This window comes from Triturus cristatus, chromosome 6, assembly GCF_964204655.1.
Source record: "Triturus cristatus chromosome 6, aTriCri1.1, whole genome shotgun sequence".
Taxonomy (NCBI): domain Eukaryota; kingdom Metazoa; phylum Chordata; class Amphibia; order Caudata; family Salamandridae; genus Triturus; species Triturus cristatus.
This window is the reverse complement of record NC_140589.1, coordinates 1,207,248,521-1,207,262,477: the sequence shown is the minus strand read 5'-3', so window position 1 is coordinate 1,207,262,477 and position 13,957 is coordinate 1,207,248,521. Positions and strand designations below refer to the sequence as shown.

At 46.6% G+C, this 13,957-nt stretch overlaps 1 long non-coding RNA gene across 1 annotated transcript in view; it reads left to right on the top strand.

The window, feature by feature from the left end:
- Positions 1 to 698: 698 nt before the first annotated feature.
- The window catches only part of LOC146821172 (uncharacterized), a 40,503-nt gene continuing 27,244 nt past the window's right edge, over positions 699 to 13,957 (top strand). The window contains exon 1 of the long non-coding RNA XR_014962671.1: positions 699 to 847. This is a non-coding gene — a long non-coding RNA (uncharacterized LOC146821172). The remainder of the gene's footprint in view (positions 848 to 13,957) is intronic.

Here is a 13,957-nt window from a genome sequence, read left to right as displayed (position 1 = left end):
CCTTGAGACGTCGCTGTTTATGGCTGGCCTTCTACTTGTGACGATGGGGCTTGTGTTGCAGCCCCCTTGGTGTCGGTGCTTGAGCTTGGTCGGTGTTGCTAGGGCTGGGGAGTTGTCAGGCTTTTCTGGGAGCGCTTAGTGCTATGCAAGTCTTTTCTGGCTGTGGCTTTTTGCCTTTTGGCTTTGCGGCTTGGAGCTTGACTGGTTGAGATTCCATTACTCTGGCTGGAATTCTAGGTGCTAGGCAGCCTGGGGTTCTTTCTGTGAGGACCATCTAGGTGCTAGGCAGCCTGGGGTTCTTTCTGTGGGGACCATCAGTCTCTCCCCTTTCCTTACAGTAGGGCCGTTCCAACAGGGGCATTGCAGCCTGTGCTTTCTTTTGTCCAGTGCAGCTGAGGTTCTCATGCTGTGTGAGCTTTTCCTTGGGGCTGACGTCTGAACTGCAGTTTTCTTTACCCCTTGTGCTTCTCTTGCCTGAATGATGCTTTACAAGATGGGGTGGCGCTGTAGTCACCGTGCTACACTTGTCAGGACAGCTCTCCTGAGGTTGTTGGCTTTCGCATTGGAAAGAAATGCCCTTTCTCCCAGGCGCGATAACTAGAGATGGCCACTAGGTGGCAGGGCAGCATTTCAGGTTACAGGCCTCGGCAGTCTTTCCAGAAACTGCGGGCCTCTGCTGATTGATATGCCGGTGCTGGGCTGTGTGATTCAGTGGCGCGGAGCTCCGACCCCGTGAGTAGGTGGTGCCGCAGCTACAATTGTTTCTCTGGGGCCCCGGGAGTCCAGGCAGGCACGGTGCAGGGACAGTGCTGATGATGAAGACCGAGGGACACCCTACGCCAGTGAGGTAGGATGGCTCCTGTTGTGTCCATCTCTGTGCCTGGGCTGTGGTGTGTTGAGCGGCTCTTCCTTAAAACTGTGTAAACTCCGGAGTTGGTCCGTGCAGGCTATAACTCAGATTGCGGCGAAGCTCCCAGACTGCACGGTGGCAATACCGCTATTTGGGATCGGCAGTCTTTTAGAACCTGCAAGCGGAGCAGTGGTTGAAGATGCAGGTACTGGGCCACTCGCTGAGTTCTTTACAGGTGCTGGACGTCTTCTGCCTTGGGGGCCTGCTCCTTTCCGCCGCACCTCGTTGTTCGTTCGAGGCCAGGGGGGGGACAGGGCCACTGGCTTTCTCGCGCGGTGGAGACCTCCTGAGTCTATCATGACGGTAAGCTCTACCGGGCATAGTAGGAGCCTGACTTGGTTGGGTGCAGTCTTTGTCACCTCTTGCTTCCGGGACAGTGCTGCCTCCTTTCCGTTGCCGCAGAGAGGACGCCAGTTGGGTCGTGCTGGGAGGCTGTGGGGGCGCGCACAACAGGTGCCGCCAGTACTTTCCTGCATGCGTGTGCACAGGGGTACCGACCAGCAGCGCAGAGTTTGTCGTGCCAGTGCGGGCTTCATTGCCGCTGGGGCAGGCGCAGTCTTGGCTTGCGGGGGGCAGTGCCGGCAGGGACTGTGGCCGGTTAGTGATAATGGTAGGAGTCCCCTCACCCGCGAAGGTATCTCAGGAGCGCGTCTAGGGGTGTAATTGGGAGACTACGGCAGGGCGGCTCATCTCCCCTGAAGTTCTCCTCGCCGGGGCTGCCACTTCCCATGCAAGCCACGGGAGCCTTCGTGGCTCTGTTGGCGCTGTGGACACGGCCGGTTCTCCTAGGGCTTGCAGCCGTACTGGTCTATGCTCCGCTCACCTCACCTGCAGGCACTGCGACCGTTGAACGGTTGGTGTAGGCTCTGCGCTCACGTAGGCACCAGAGGAGCTCCGGGAGTAGGATCCTTGTCCTTTACAGCAGGGTCAGCGGCAGGGGCTCATCACACGCTGTGTACTGCGACACTCTTCTTCCTTTGCCCTGTATTCAGGAAACGTCCCGCTGGCAGCAGGGGTGTCCTAGACAGGGGCTAGACTATCCCTCTTGCAGGCGAGTGAAAGGGCTGCCAGCGCACGCACGGGTGTCGACCCGCTCGTCGCCAATGTGGTGTCGGGCCTCAGGCCCACATGGTAACAATGACGGACAAAGACACCAGGAGTTATGGTATAGTAAACTGGCCACGAGCACGTGCACTCGGGCTCTTTTATTGACGGGGCCACGTCACTCGTGACGCCCGTGATTGATGGGTGTGGGGTGCAGTGTGTCCAGCACTCAAGGGAGTGGCTGGAGGTGCAACTTCCTGCGGGACACTAGAACGTGTCTCGCAGGACACTACAAAAACATTTGCACAGAAATTCCTTGACGTACTTAAGCCATCAATATGTGTGAAACCCCATCTAGCCCACAACAGTTGCTAATCATTTGTCGATTTAAGATAGTCTGCTCTGTAGGCCAAATGTGATGCCAAACAAGGATTGGTTGAATGGCAATGACATCCTCTACGTACGATAAGCCCAGTTCTGAATGACAATTAAAAGTGGGGACGCTGGCCGGGACAGCAAGCAGGTGTCTAAGAAATCTGTTTTCAGCCCTCTGCAAAGATGTCACGTCTGCATATCCAGAAATTCCCGCCCCATAAATCGCAATTTAAACGCATTTAGCTTTGTAGATGTGAAGTAGTTCTGAGGCGGGGCGTCTGCCCAGTTTTTTATCAAAGTTAGTCAAGGCTGCCAGTGCCTTAGAAAGTAGCAGTCTCCTTTGATTAACAGCCTGTTTCCATGATCCAGTACGGTCAAATAAGACCCCCAAATATGAGAAAGTATTGGCGCATGTTAGACGATTCTTCTCTAAAAAGAACGAGCGGCACTTGTTGTTCACGAGCCACATTTTAAAATAAATGTTTTAGATGCATTAACAGAGAGACCCAAGTTGGACATAAAATTTGCAAATGTATATATAACCTTCTGGAGACTATTTGGGGTGCAGGCCATGAGCACCGCGTTGTCAGCATTCATGAGCACAGGGAGTGGACGCTTCCCTACCCCCGGGAGGTCCTGACACTCCTCTCTCAACACCAGATCCAAGTTGTCAATATACAACGTAAATAGAAAGGGTGTCAGGACACAACCGTGCCCTACCCCTCTTCCAACAGCAAAAGAATTGGTGCACTCGCCCCCTATGCCAAATCGCACCCTGACCCCATTATAAAATTCTTTCATTAAGGAGATTAAAGGTAATTCCATTCCCATCTTCTCCAAAATCAGCCAGAGTTTATTGTGGATAATGCAATCAAAGGCCACGGATAAATCCACAAAGGCCAGGTAGAGAGGGCCCCTTTTGGCCTTAGTAGATTTGGCAATAGTTAATTCTAAATTCAGGCACTGGTCTATCGTACCCAGGCCCTTGCGGAACCCATATTGGATGTTGCTAATGATAGAGTGATCATCTGCCCAGTCCTGCAGTCTGGAAAGGAGTACTCTACTGATTATCTTGATCGTGGAATCTAGAAGCGAGATAGGCCGATAACAAGCTGGATTGTGCCTGTCCCCCTTTTTCAAAATCGGGACCAAGATCGATTCGCTCCAGGTAGGAATAAGGCTGGTCGAAATGCATGCATTCATGACTTGAGCTAAAATTGGTCCCCAGAAAGCTATATTATGTTTAAAGAGGTCCACGGGGATACAATGTGGCCCTGGGCCTTACCACTCTTACTCTGTGAGATTGCCTGCTCAATTTCATTAAGATCTAATTGGAGATGCGAATGATGATTTGCAGTCTGGAATTCTGCCCTGGCCCCCGCCAAGTCACTATTACTTAGTTCAGGGCCAGGGATAGAATATAATTGGGAGAAATGATCAACCCATTCCTCCCTAGTTACCGCAATTTCTATACTTGCCTTCCCTGCATCAATTAGAAAAGGGGCATTAACCGCTTTCCAGAACGCTGAAGAGTCTTTTGTTTCAGATGCCGCTCGGAGAGCATTTCATGCCTCCTCTTTTAAACATTTTTTCCTTGCTTTTAAAGCGTATCTATATGCTCTTCTTGCTTCTTTTATTTCTTCAGTGTCTTTGACCTTTCTATGTAGTGCGAGATTAAGTTTAGAATGGGCTTTAGTGCAACTGGAATCGAACCATCCTTTCTTTTGAGGGATTTTCCCACTAGAATTTACATGCAAAATATTACCAATACATTTTGATAAAACAGAAAAGCCCTCCACTATGTCCAACGCGGAGTGGCCATCTCCTAGGCATATTTCGATAGCTTCACTGCAATTAGTTATCACCTTACTCGAGTCTGGGTCTATTTTTTTCCAGCTCAGCGCATAGCCATTTTGTCTAGCCAATATAACATCCTTAACACCATAAATTGACAGAACATTCTCATTAACTAATCTACAATCAACCTTAACACCAATACTCTGCGGGAAATGATCGCTGAGAGAGATGTCATGAGTTTGAAAACTTGTGACTCTGGAAGCATGTCTGGACGAGATTAAAATAAAATCAATGGTTGAAAAAATGTCCCCGTCCATTAGATGTTGGATTGAATGGGACTGATAAACTGCGTAGGTTATTTGTAAAGCCCATATCGCCTGTAATCATTATATCATTTAAGATCTCACCAGAGTCATGATGATTAAAATGAGGTAAACTGGTCTTATTGTTATATCCGAGGCCACAGACCCTAGTGTCCCAATGCTGACATAAATTGATGTTAAAGTCTCCGCCCCAAATTATGAGGAGATTTTTGCAGGAGGCTGCCTGGGACTTGATAATATGGAGAGATATGGCCCCCAGGACTCCTGCCTGGTCTTTAAGCGGCACATTATTATAAAAGTTTGCTAAGAAAATACCAATTGTTTTATCCAGATCAGCCCCTATAATTTGGTAGGAACAATCAGCAGCCAGTATTACAATATTCGTCAGATTTGAGAGGTATGCTACATAGGTGCACAGCCTCCCCATTGCTCTCCCATGCATTTATACCACTGCAGGCAAGTGAAAGGTCTTAAAACCAATAATATGGATCGCGTCTTCCACCCATGATTCCTGTAAACGTAGAACCTCAAACCCAAGTGCAAACGCTGTCCACTGTGGATTCGCAATCTTTGACTTTAGGCCTGCAATATTCCAAAATAAAAGATTACAAATGTGGTCTTTAAGGTTTTCCTTTACGACCCTCGTGCATGTTCCAGAAACAGTGGCAGTGTCAACTTCAGGGGAAGCCCGTGAGCTATTAACTAAGCTATGGGCAAAAGGAATAACTGGGAAGGGAGTATTACCTATAGTCTCATCAGCTGCGCTCATTTGGGGAGAATGGCTGTAGTTCTTAAGGTCATTGGATAAGGCGCTCTCTCAAACTATTGATGCGCTTGCCATAGTTTTTAGATATCCCAGCTCAGTTATTCCCTGGGCCAATGATCTTGTGTTTGTGATAGCAACCCTGCTCAGAGGGTTCGATCCCTGAGTAGCCATGGGGAGTCAATCCACCTGCTCCAGGTGCGATAGGAGGTCATAGCGATTTTGAACTGGGACATTATATGGTGAAAGCCGATTCATTAAATGTTCTTTACCATATGGGTACAAGCGAATATAATGAGATGGTTGATAAAAGAAACCCAGAGGAACCACATTAATGTCATGCAAGGATATAGAGAACGTTCCATCCCTTGAAAGAATATGCTGTACCAACTCTATTGACTTAAAAGTCAAGATCACACAGTCCCCTTGCAAATACTTCCATCCCTTCCCTAACCAACTGGCTCTTCTGGCCATTTTAAAATGAGTAAAAAGACTATCTGTGAGGCCAATTTTATATCCTAGCCAGGATAATGATTTATTTCTTAATGTATCCCAGTATTCTATAGCCCCCACAGGTAGTCTCGGCACATGGGCCAAGATAACTGTGTAAGGAGTCACAGCTGGAGGAAGGTCCAGAACAGCCATAAAAGGATCAGAAACTTGGTTAAGGTTAGGGACTGGGGCATTAGATGCAGGGCAATTAGAGGAACTTGGGTAAATTATCTGCTGGTGGCTTAACTTGGGGCCGACATCAGGGCGATAGGAAAAAATCTGATTAGAAAAGGTTTGAGAGGGCCTAGGAACTCCCAGTCGAGAATCTACGGAGGGGCGCGTAGTATTAGTACCTTAATTTAGATTACTGGATGGCTGATTATGACTTGTTAAGGACACACAATTACTGGAAATAGTGGTGCCCTTTACGGGCGGGTTATTAGCGACAGATCAACCAGACTGCCAAGAGGGAACGCTTGCAGGTTATCCTGCTCTGGACTCAGAGGGCCATAGTACACTTCATGGCCAAAGTAAAATCAGGCTCACCGGAAGACCCCTGCCCATTACAGGTGTTTAAAAGGGCCCTCCCTATGATAGAACTAGAGACACTCTCCCTATTAAACCTCTCTCTGACCTCTGGGGAGGTTCGTCTCAAATTCAAGGAAGCTATTGTGACCCTGCCGTTGAAGAAGGCGGGGGCGGACGCTAACAACCCAAATTTTTTTTGACCTATATCTAGGCTTCCATTCCTGGCCAAAATACTTGAGCAACATGTGCTCAGAGTACTGTCCTCCTTATTGGAGACACTTCAGCTGTTACATGTCCGCCAAGCAGGCTTTAGGGCCCATAACAGCACAGAATTGGTAATGCTTTCAGTACTGGACGAACTGAGGATTGCGGCAGATAAGAAGGAATCATCAGCTTTGATCCTTCTGGATCTCTGCCGTGTTCAACACGGTGAACCACACCCAGCTCTTGGCCCATGTTCGGCAGTTGGGAATCACTGGCAGATTACTCCAATGGATTGCCTCTTTCTTGAAGGATCGGTCTCAAAGAGTACAACTGGTGGAAGGCCTATCTAGGAAGGGCGCCCTGCTTTGTGGGGTTCCGCAGGGCTCTGCGCTATCCCCTCTGCTCTTCAACATTTATCTCCAGCCACTGGTGGAAGCTTTGGCAAAACTGGACTGTCAGGTGTTTAATTACACCAATGACACTCAGTTTTTTGTGAGGATTGACAGCTCTTCACGTACACAGACTAACGTGCAAAATATTCTCAGGTTAACCACAAATTGGATGACTAACAATTCACTGAAAGTGAACCCCGATAAGACGGAGGTACTCATCATCACGACAGGGGCTTATCCCTGGTCTGATGCCTTCTGGCACAACTCCAACACCAATGCCAGTCGTAAAGAGCCTGGGCATCAGGTTAGACTCTAAGCTAACATTGAATATATCAGGTGACCTCCGTAGTGGGAAGCTGCGTGAGTCTTATGAGGCAGCTTCGGAGACTGGTACACCTGCTGTCTTTCACCACCTTGCGTACTGTGGTGTCGGCCTTAATTGTGTCACCCCTGGACTACGGTAACGCAGTATATTTAGGACTACCTGACCAGCTTCTGGGAAGACTTCAGGTGGTAATGAATGACACTGCACAACGGATTTTGAAACTCCAGAGAAGAGCACATGTGACACCCTTGTTACAACAACTGCACTGGCTCCCAATAAGGCAGAGCGTCAAGATATGCATTGCACATAAGGCCCTCCATGGAGCAGCACCTGGTTACATCAAAGAACGTTTGAAGAAATATGTGCCAGTACGATGTCTCCTATCGGCTGAGGCAAGCCTGCTGGCATGCCCATGCTTTGATAAAAATACTCTGGGGGGGGCGTGCCTTTTCAGTTGTGATCCCTCAGCTTTGGAATAAGCTCCCGGATAATCTTCGTAAGGAAACTTCCTTACTTCCATTTAGGAAGGGTCTTAAGACCTTCCTGTTTACTCAGGCATTCAGATAGGCTCATCCGGGGAGGTGACGTTTTGGGAAGCATGATAAGTTCCAGGTTTAGGGTCTGTTGTGCGCCTAGAGACCTGTGGTGATTTGGCGCTATACAAATATAAATTAACAATAACAATAACACATGTCCGCCCTCACAATTGCAAGCCGCCCCTTTGCTTGCAGCGCACCTTTGTGTTCTTTCCGGCATCATTGGAACAATGCAAGCACAGTGTTTCCCTGTACACTGATATATGCCTGGGCTGTTCAATGTCTTCTGTTCATTGTCATTAAAATACTTTCATGGCTGGCATTCCAATTCTCACTGTACATAGCAGAATGCTTGTATGCTTCACTATTTCCTATGACAATGCAAGCATATGCTGTACTAAATGTGTTGTTCTGTTTGTATTTGAAAATGATAATGATAAATAAAAAGGGATAAAAATAAGTGATGTTATATGTGAGGTCAAAAGCAGTGCATTCCGCGGGCGTAAGTTATAGTTAGCTCAGGTAACTACAACTGCTGAATTTCTATTGTTTTGTGCGTGTGTAATCTGAACCTAACTATAACAACTATAACATCCCATCACAAAAATGTAGCAATAGCATTGCTCACATTTGTTTAAATCACCTCTCAATTTTAGATAAAGGCCACGCCTGATGACATCAGTGAGCACGGGGAGCATGATGTGCTCTGTGACGGAAATATGGAAACATCTACCTTGCCTAGTTCCTCCTCTTACTGAAAATTACAATGTAACTTCCCTCATGCTTGCCTTCAGTAAAATCGTAGAAATTACAGCTCAATCTGTAAATATAGCCACTGATAGGTTTTGTTTTTCATCCACTTCAAGGGTTATCGTCTCCCTTTCAAGTGAGGAACTTCGATTTTCGATCACGATCGAATGGACCCGCCACTTTGTGACCCGCTGCCATTTTGTGTTGCCATCACTCAGGCAGCACGGCGAACAAAGTCTATTCTGCTTTTTCTGTAGCCCGGTGTCAAAATACGTCCTCAACCTTTATTTGCGAAGCTGGTGTTAGAACTAGCCGAGTACACTAATCCCTGTCTGGCTTTCCTAATCCCTGTTTCAACTATCTGTTGGCTCACACTATTCTTTCCTGATCATATCTTATCGACTGGCCTTCACTGTCTCCTGCTAGCATTCTCTTGTGTCACGACTGTCCTCCAATACACACAAACGTATCTCACCACCTGCAAGTTAGTTATAATCTGTTAATGAATTAGTTCGGGGGTGAGGTGACAAACACAGTTGGAGGAGAGGTCTCTTCGAGTCATCTGATATTTCTGTTTTCGAACCTTTCTTATTGGTTCTGCTTTGTTTTTCAACTTTCCCTATTGGCTCTTTTCTTATATGCTTTGGGAGTGTATCTCGTTAATAATTATGTATTGTATAGTATTTAATCTGATGCGCCACAGAGTGAAGTGGCAGTCTCCTGAGAACCTACTTTGTGTACTTCTAGGATAACTGTACTAGCTGCAGCTAAATAAATCCAATCTTCTAACACCGACAGAGTGTCCCGTGTCTCTGTGTAGCGAAGCAGGTGAACTCCGGAGACAGAGGGCGTACCCTGCGCCGCCAGGTCCAAAAGGTTCTGGTTCTTCAATTGGCGCCCACGTGGGGCTTCAGTGGTACCGGTTCTGCTCGAAGGTCGTGAGGAACCCCGCAAGAAAATTCCCGAGGGTTCGCGAGCCACACTAAGCGACCCCTGTATGTCGAAAGTGGTCCGAAGGTCTTTTGCAGCGTGGTTACTCCTTCCTGACGGCTACTGATGACCGCTGCCCTGACTGCCGCCCTGCTTTGGCCCATTTCTTTGATGATGTATGGTAAGGCGAGACGATAGACGGGCCTCTGTTGGTGGAAGAAGACGTCCTTAGTTAAGTATTTTCGCGGGTCGCGCCCACAATTTGGTTCTTTGTTTGATGTCCTTAGGTTTCTTAGATTTAGCGTTTGCAGAGGCTAAAACTGAGGGTAAGTGCATTTGTGCTGCGTAAACTGAGTTTTACTCCCTTGAAGTTTGTGAACAGTCCGGAGACATCTCGAGATGCCTGGTCTAACTAAGTTTGGAAGAATTTGTTGTCTTGGTTGTAATAGGGATTCCCGACTTGAGGACTCTTGTCCAATTCTTTCGGTTGGAACTCCCACATATTAGCTCTATTCGAAACATGGTATCGGTCCCATTGCCTTTAACGAGACATGGACTCGATACACGAAGAAAGATGGTGTTCTTAAATGGCCAGAAAACGGTAGTTTTGACTCTGATGTGTTAGACAATTTGGAAGCAGTTTTGTTCAAAAGAAAAGCCCGCCCGGCAATGTTTGACTCTTTCCGCCTTTGGCGTAAGGAAGCCAAACAGAAAGAAATTAACCCCTTCGCTGCTAGGCCTTTTCCCCTCCTGTGCTAAGCCTTTTTTGGGCTGTTTGGGGTAGTGTGTGCTTAGGCCCCTGTAACTTTTTGACCACATTAGGTATCCACGCCAAATTTGTGTCCTTTTCTTCCAACATCATGGGGATTCTAAAGGTACCCAGGGTTTGTGGATTCTCCTAGAGGGTTCCCAGAAATTAGTCAAAATACAGCAAACTTTTGTTTTTTTTGTGAAAAATGGGGAAAAGTGGCTGCAAATGAAAGCGTCTGGGTTTTTCTCTGCAAATGATATCAAAAAAGGGTTTGTGGGGCTGAAATCACAATTTCTCCAGCTTTTAGGGAATGACAGATTTTTGTCAGAAATCCAACATTTTTTACACAGTGTTGACATTTTTCTGGGACATACCCTATTTTTGCTATTTTTTGTGCTTTCAACCTCCTTCCAGATAATGGTAGAAATGGGTAGAAAAGCAATAATGGATCCTGGAAAGCTATTCAGTTTTGAAAAGTAGACAAAATTCTGAATTCAGCAAGGGGTCATTTGTGTAGATCCATTAAGGTTTATTTATAGAAACTAACAGTTAAATATAGGAAAAATTAAAAATTTGTTGAAAAAAAGCAGCCTTTTGAGTCAACGTTTTCACCTGTAACTTCTTCTAATTATGACATCTCTTTAAAAGCAATGTACCGTTACATCCGATGGACCTTCCTGGTTGTGGGGATATATAGGACTTGTAGGTTCACCAAGAGCCCAACGAACCCAGAGTAAAAAACTGAGCAGCATTTTGTAATATTTTTTTTTTTTGTTCCGGGTATATAGCAATTATTGTGGGGAAAATGTATACATGGAAAAATCGGTATGAAAGACACCTATGCATTTCTGAAATGGGAACAAATTACAGAGTTTAGAAACAGTGCATATTTGCACATTTTCGAAATTGGGAATACTCATACTTGCATGAAAATTATTGGTCATTTTTCAAAATGACTTTTTTTTTACACAATGTCTTTCATTTGGAAAGGAGAAATCCATCAAAAATCAATAGGTAATAACAGTTGCTTTACAAACCTGAACTACCCTAAGTCTCCCGATAAAAATGGTACCTCACTTGTGTGGGTAGGCATAGTGCCCACGACAGGAAGTGGCTCAAAACCTAAGGTGAACACACCACATTTTCACACTGAAAATTTACACTTTTTTTGCGAAGAGTCTAGCTGTAGTTTTTGAACCCTAGCCCTGCCGGCACCTATGGAAACCTAGCAAACCTATACATTTTTTAAAACTAGACACCCAGGGGAATCCAGGATGGGGTGACTTGACTGCCTCCCACCATGGTCTGTTACCCAGAATCCCTTGCAAACGTAAAACATTTACAAAAAAACACATTTTCCCCACATTTCTGTGATGGAAAATTCTGGAATCTGCGTGGATCCACACATTTCCACCCACCCCACGTTCCCCAAAGTCCTACGAGAAAAATAGTACCTCACTTGTGCGGGTCGGCATAGTGCCCGCGACAGGAAACGGCGCAAAACGCAAAGTGGTCACACCTCAATTTTGCAGTGAAAAATGACCCCTTTTTGGCAAAGTGACTAGCTGTAGTTTTTGAACCCTAGCCCTGCCGGCACCTAGGGAAACCTAGCAAACCTATACATTTTTGAAAACTAGACACCCAGGGGAATCCAGGATGGGGTGACTTGACTACCTCCCACCATGGTCTGTTACCCAGAATCCCTTGCAAACGTAAAAAATTGACAAAAAAACCACATTTTCCCCATATTTCTGTGATGGAAGTTCTGGAATCTGCGTGGATCCTCAAATTTCCACCCACCCCGCGTTCCCCAAAGTCCTACGAGAAAAATGGTACCTCACTTGTGCGGGTCGGCATAGTGCCCGCGACAGGAAATGGCGCAAAACGCAACGTGGTCACACCTCAATTTTGCAGTGAAAAATGACCCTTTTTTGGCAAAGTGACTAGCTGTAGTTTTTTAACCCTAGCCCTGCCGGCACCTAGGGAAACCTAGCAAACCTATACATTTTTGAAAACTAGACACCCAGGGGAATCCAGGATGGGGTGACTTGACTGCCTCCCACCATGGTCTGTTACCCAGAATCCCTTGCAAACGTAAAACATTTACTAAAAAACACATTTTCCCCACATTTCTGTGTTGGAAAGTTCTGGAATCTGCGTGGATCCACAAATTTCCACCCACCCCACGTCCCCAAAAGTCCTACGAGAAAAATGGTACCTCACTTGTGCGGGTCGGCCTAGTGCCCGCGACAGGAAACGGCGCAAAACGCAACGTGGTCACACCTCAATTTTGAAGTGAAAAATGACCCTTTTTTGGCAAAGTGACTAGCTGTAGTTTTTGAACCCTAGCCCTGCCGGCACCTAGGGAAACCTGGCAAACCTATACATTTTTGAAAACTAAACACCCAGGGGAATCCAGGATGGGGTGACTTGACTGCGTCCCACCATGGTCTGTTACCCAGAATCTCTTGCAAACATAAAAAATTGACAAAAAAACCACATTTTCCCTACATTTCTGTGAAGGAAAGTTCTGGAATCTGCGTGGATCCACAAATTTCCACCCACCCCGCGTTACCCAAAGTCCTACGAGAAAAATGATACCTCACTTGTGCGGGTCGGCATAGTGCCCGCGACAGGAAACGGCGCAAAACGTAACGTGGTCACACCTCAATTTTGCAGTGAAAAATTACCCTTTTTTGGCAAAGCGACTAGCTGTAGTTTTTTAACCCTAGCCCTGCCGGCACCTAGGGAAACCTAGCAAACCTATACATTTTTAAAAACTAGACACCCAGGGGAATCCAGGATGGGGTGACTTGACTGCCTCCCACCATGGTCCGTTACCCAGAATCCCTTGCAAACGTACAACAAATTTACAAAAAAAACAAATTTTCCCCACTTTTCTGTGATGGAAAGTTCTGGAATCTGCGTGGATCCACAAATTTCCACCCACCCCGCGTTCCCCAAAGTCCTACGAGAAAAATTGTACCTCACTTGTGCGGGTCGGCATAGTGCCCGCGACAGGAAACGGCGCAAAACGCAACGTGGTCACACCTCAATTTTGCAGTGAAAAATGACCCTTTTTTGGCAAAGTGACTAGCTGTAGTTTTTGAACCCTAGCCCTGCTGGCACCTAGGGAAACCTAGCAAACCTATACGTTTTTGAGAACTAGACACCCAGGGGAATCCAGGATGGCGTGACTTGACTGCCTGCCACCATGGTCTGTTACCCAGAATCCCTTGCAAACGTAAAAAATTGACAAAAAAAACACATTTTCCCCACATTTCTGTGTTGGAAAGTTATGGAATCTGCGTGGTTCCACAAATTTCCACCCACCCCGCGTTCCCCAAAGTCCTACGAGAAAAATGGTACCTCACTTGTGTGGGTCGGCCTAGTGCCCGCGACAGGAAACGGCGCAAAACGCAACGTGGTCACACCTCAATTTTGCAGTGAAAAATGACCCCTTTTTGGCAAAGTGACTAGCTGTAGTTTTTGAACCCTAGCCCTGCCGGCACCTAGGGAAACCTAGCAAACCTATACATTTTTGAAAACTAGACACCCAGGGGAATCCAGGATGGGGTGACTTGACTGCCTCCCACCATGGTCTGTTACCCAGAATCCCTTGCAAACGTAAACAATTTACAAAAAAAACACATTTTTCCTACATTTCTGTGAAGGAAAGTTCTGGAATCTGCGTGGATCCACAAACTTCCACCCACCCCACGTTACCCAAAGTCCTACAAGAAAAATGGTACCTCACTTGTGCGAGTCGGCATAGTGTCCACGACAGGAAACGGCGCAAAACGTAACGTGGTCACACCTCAATTTTGCAGTGAAAAA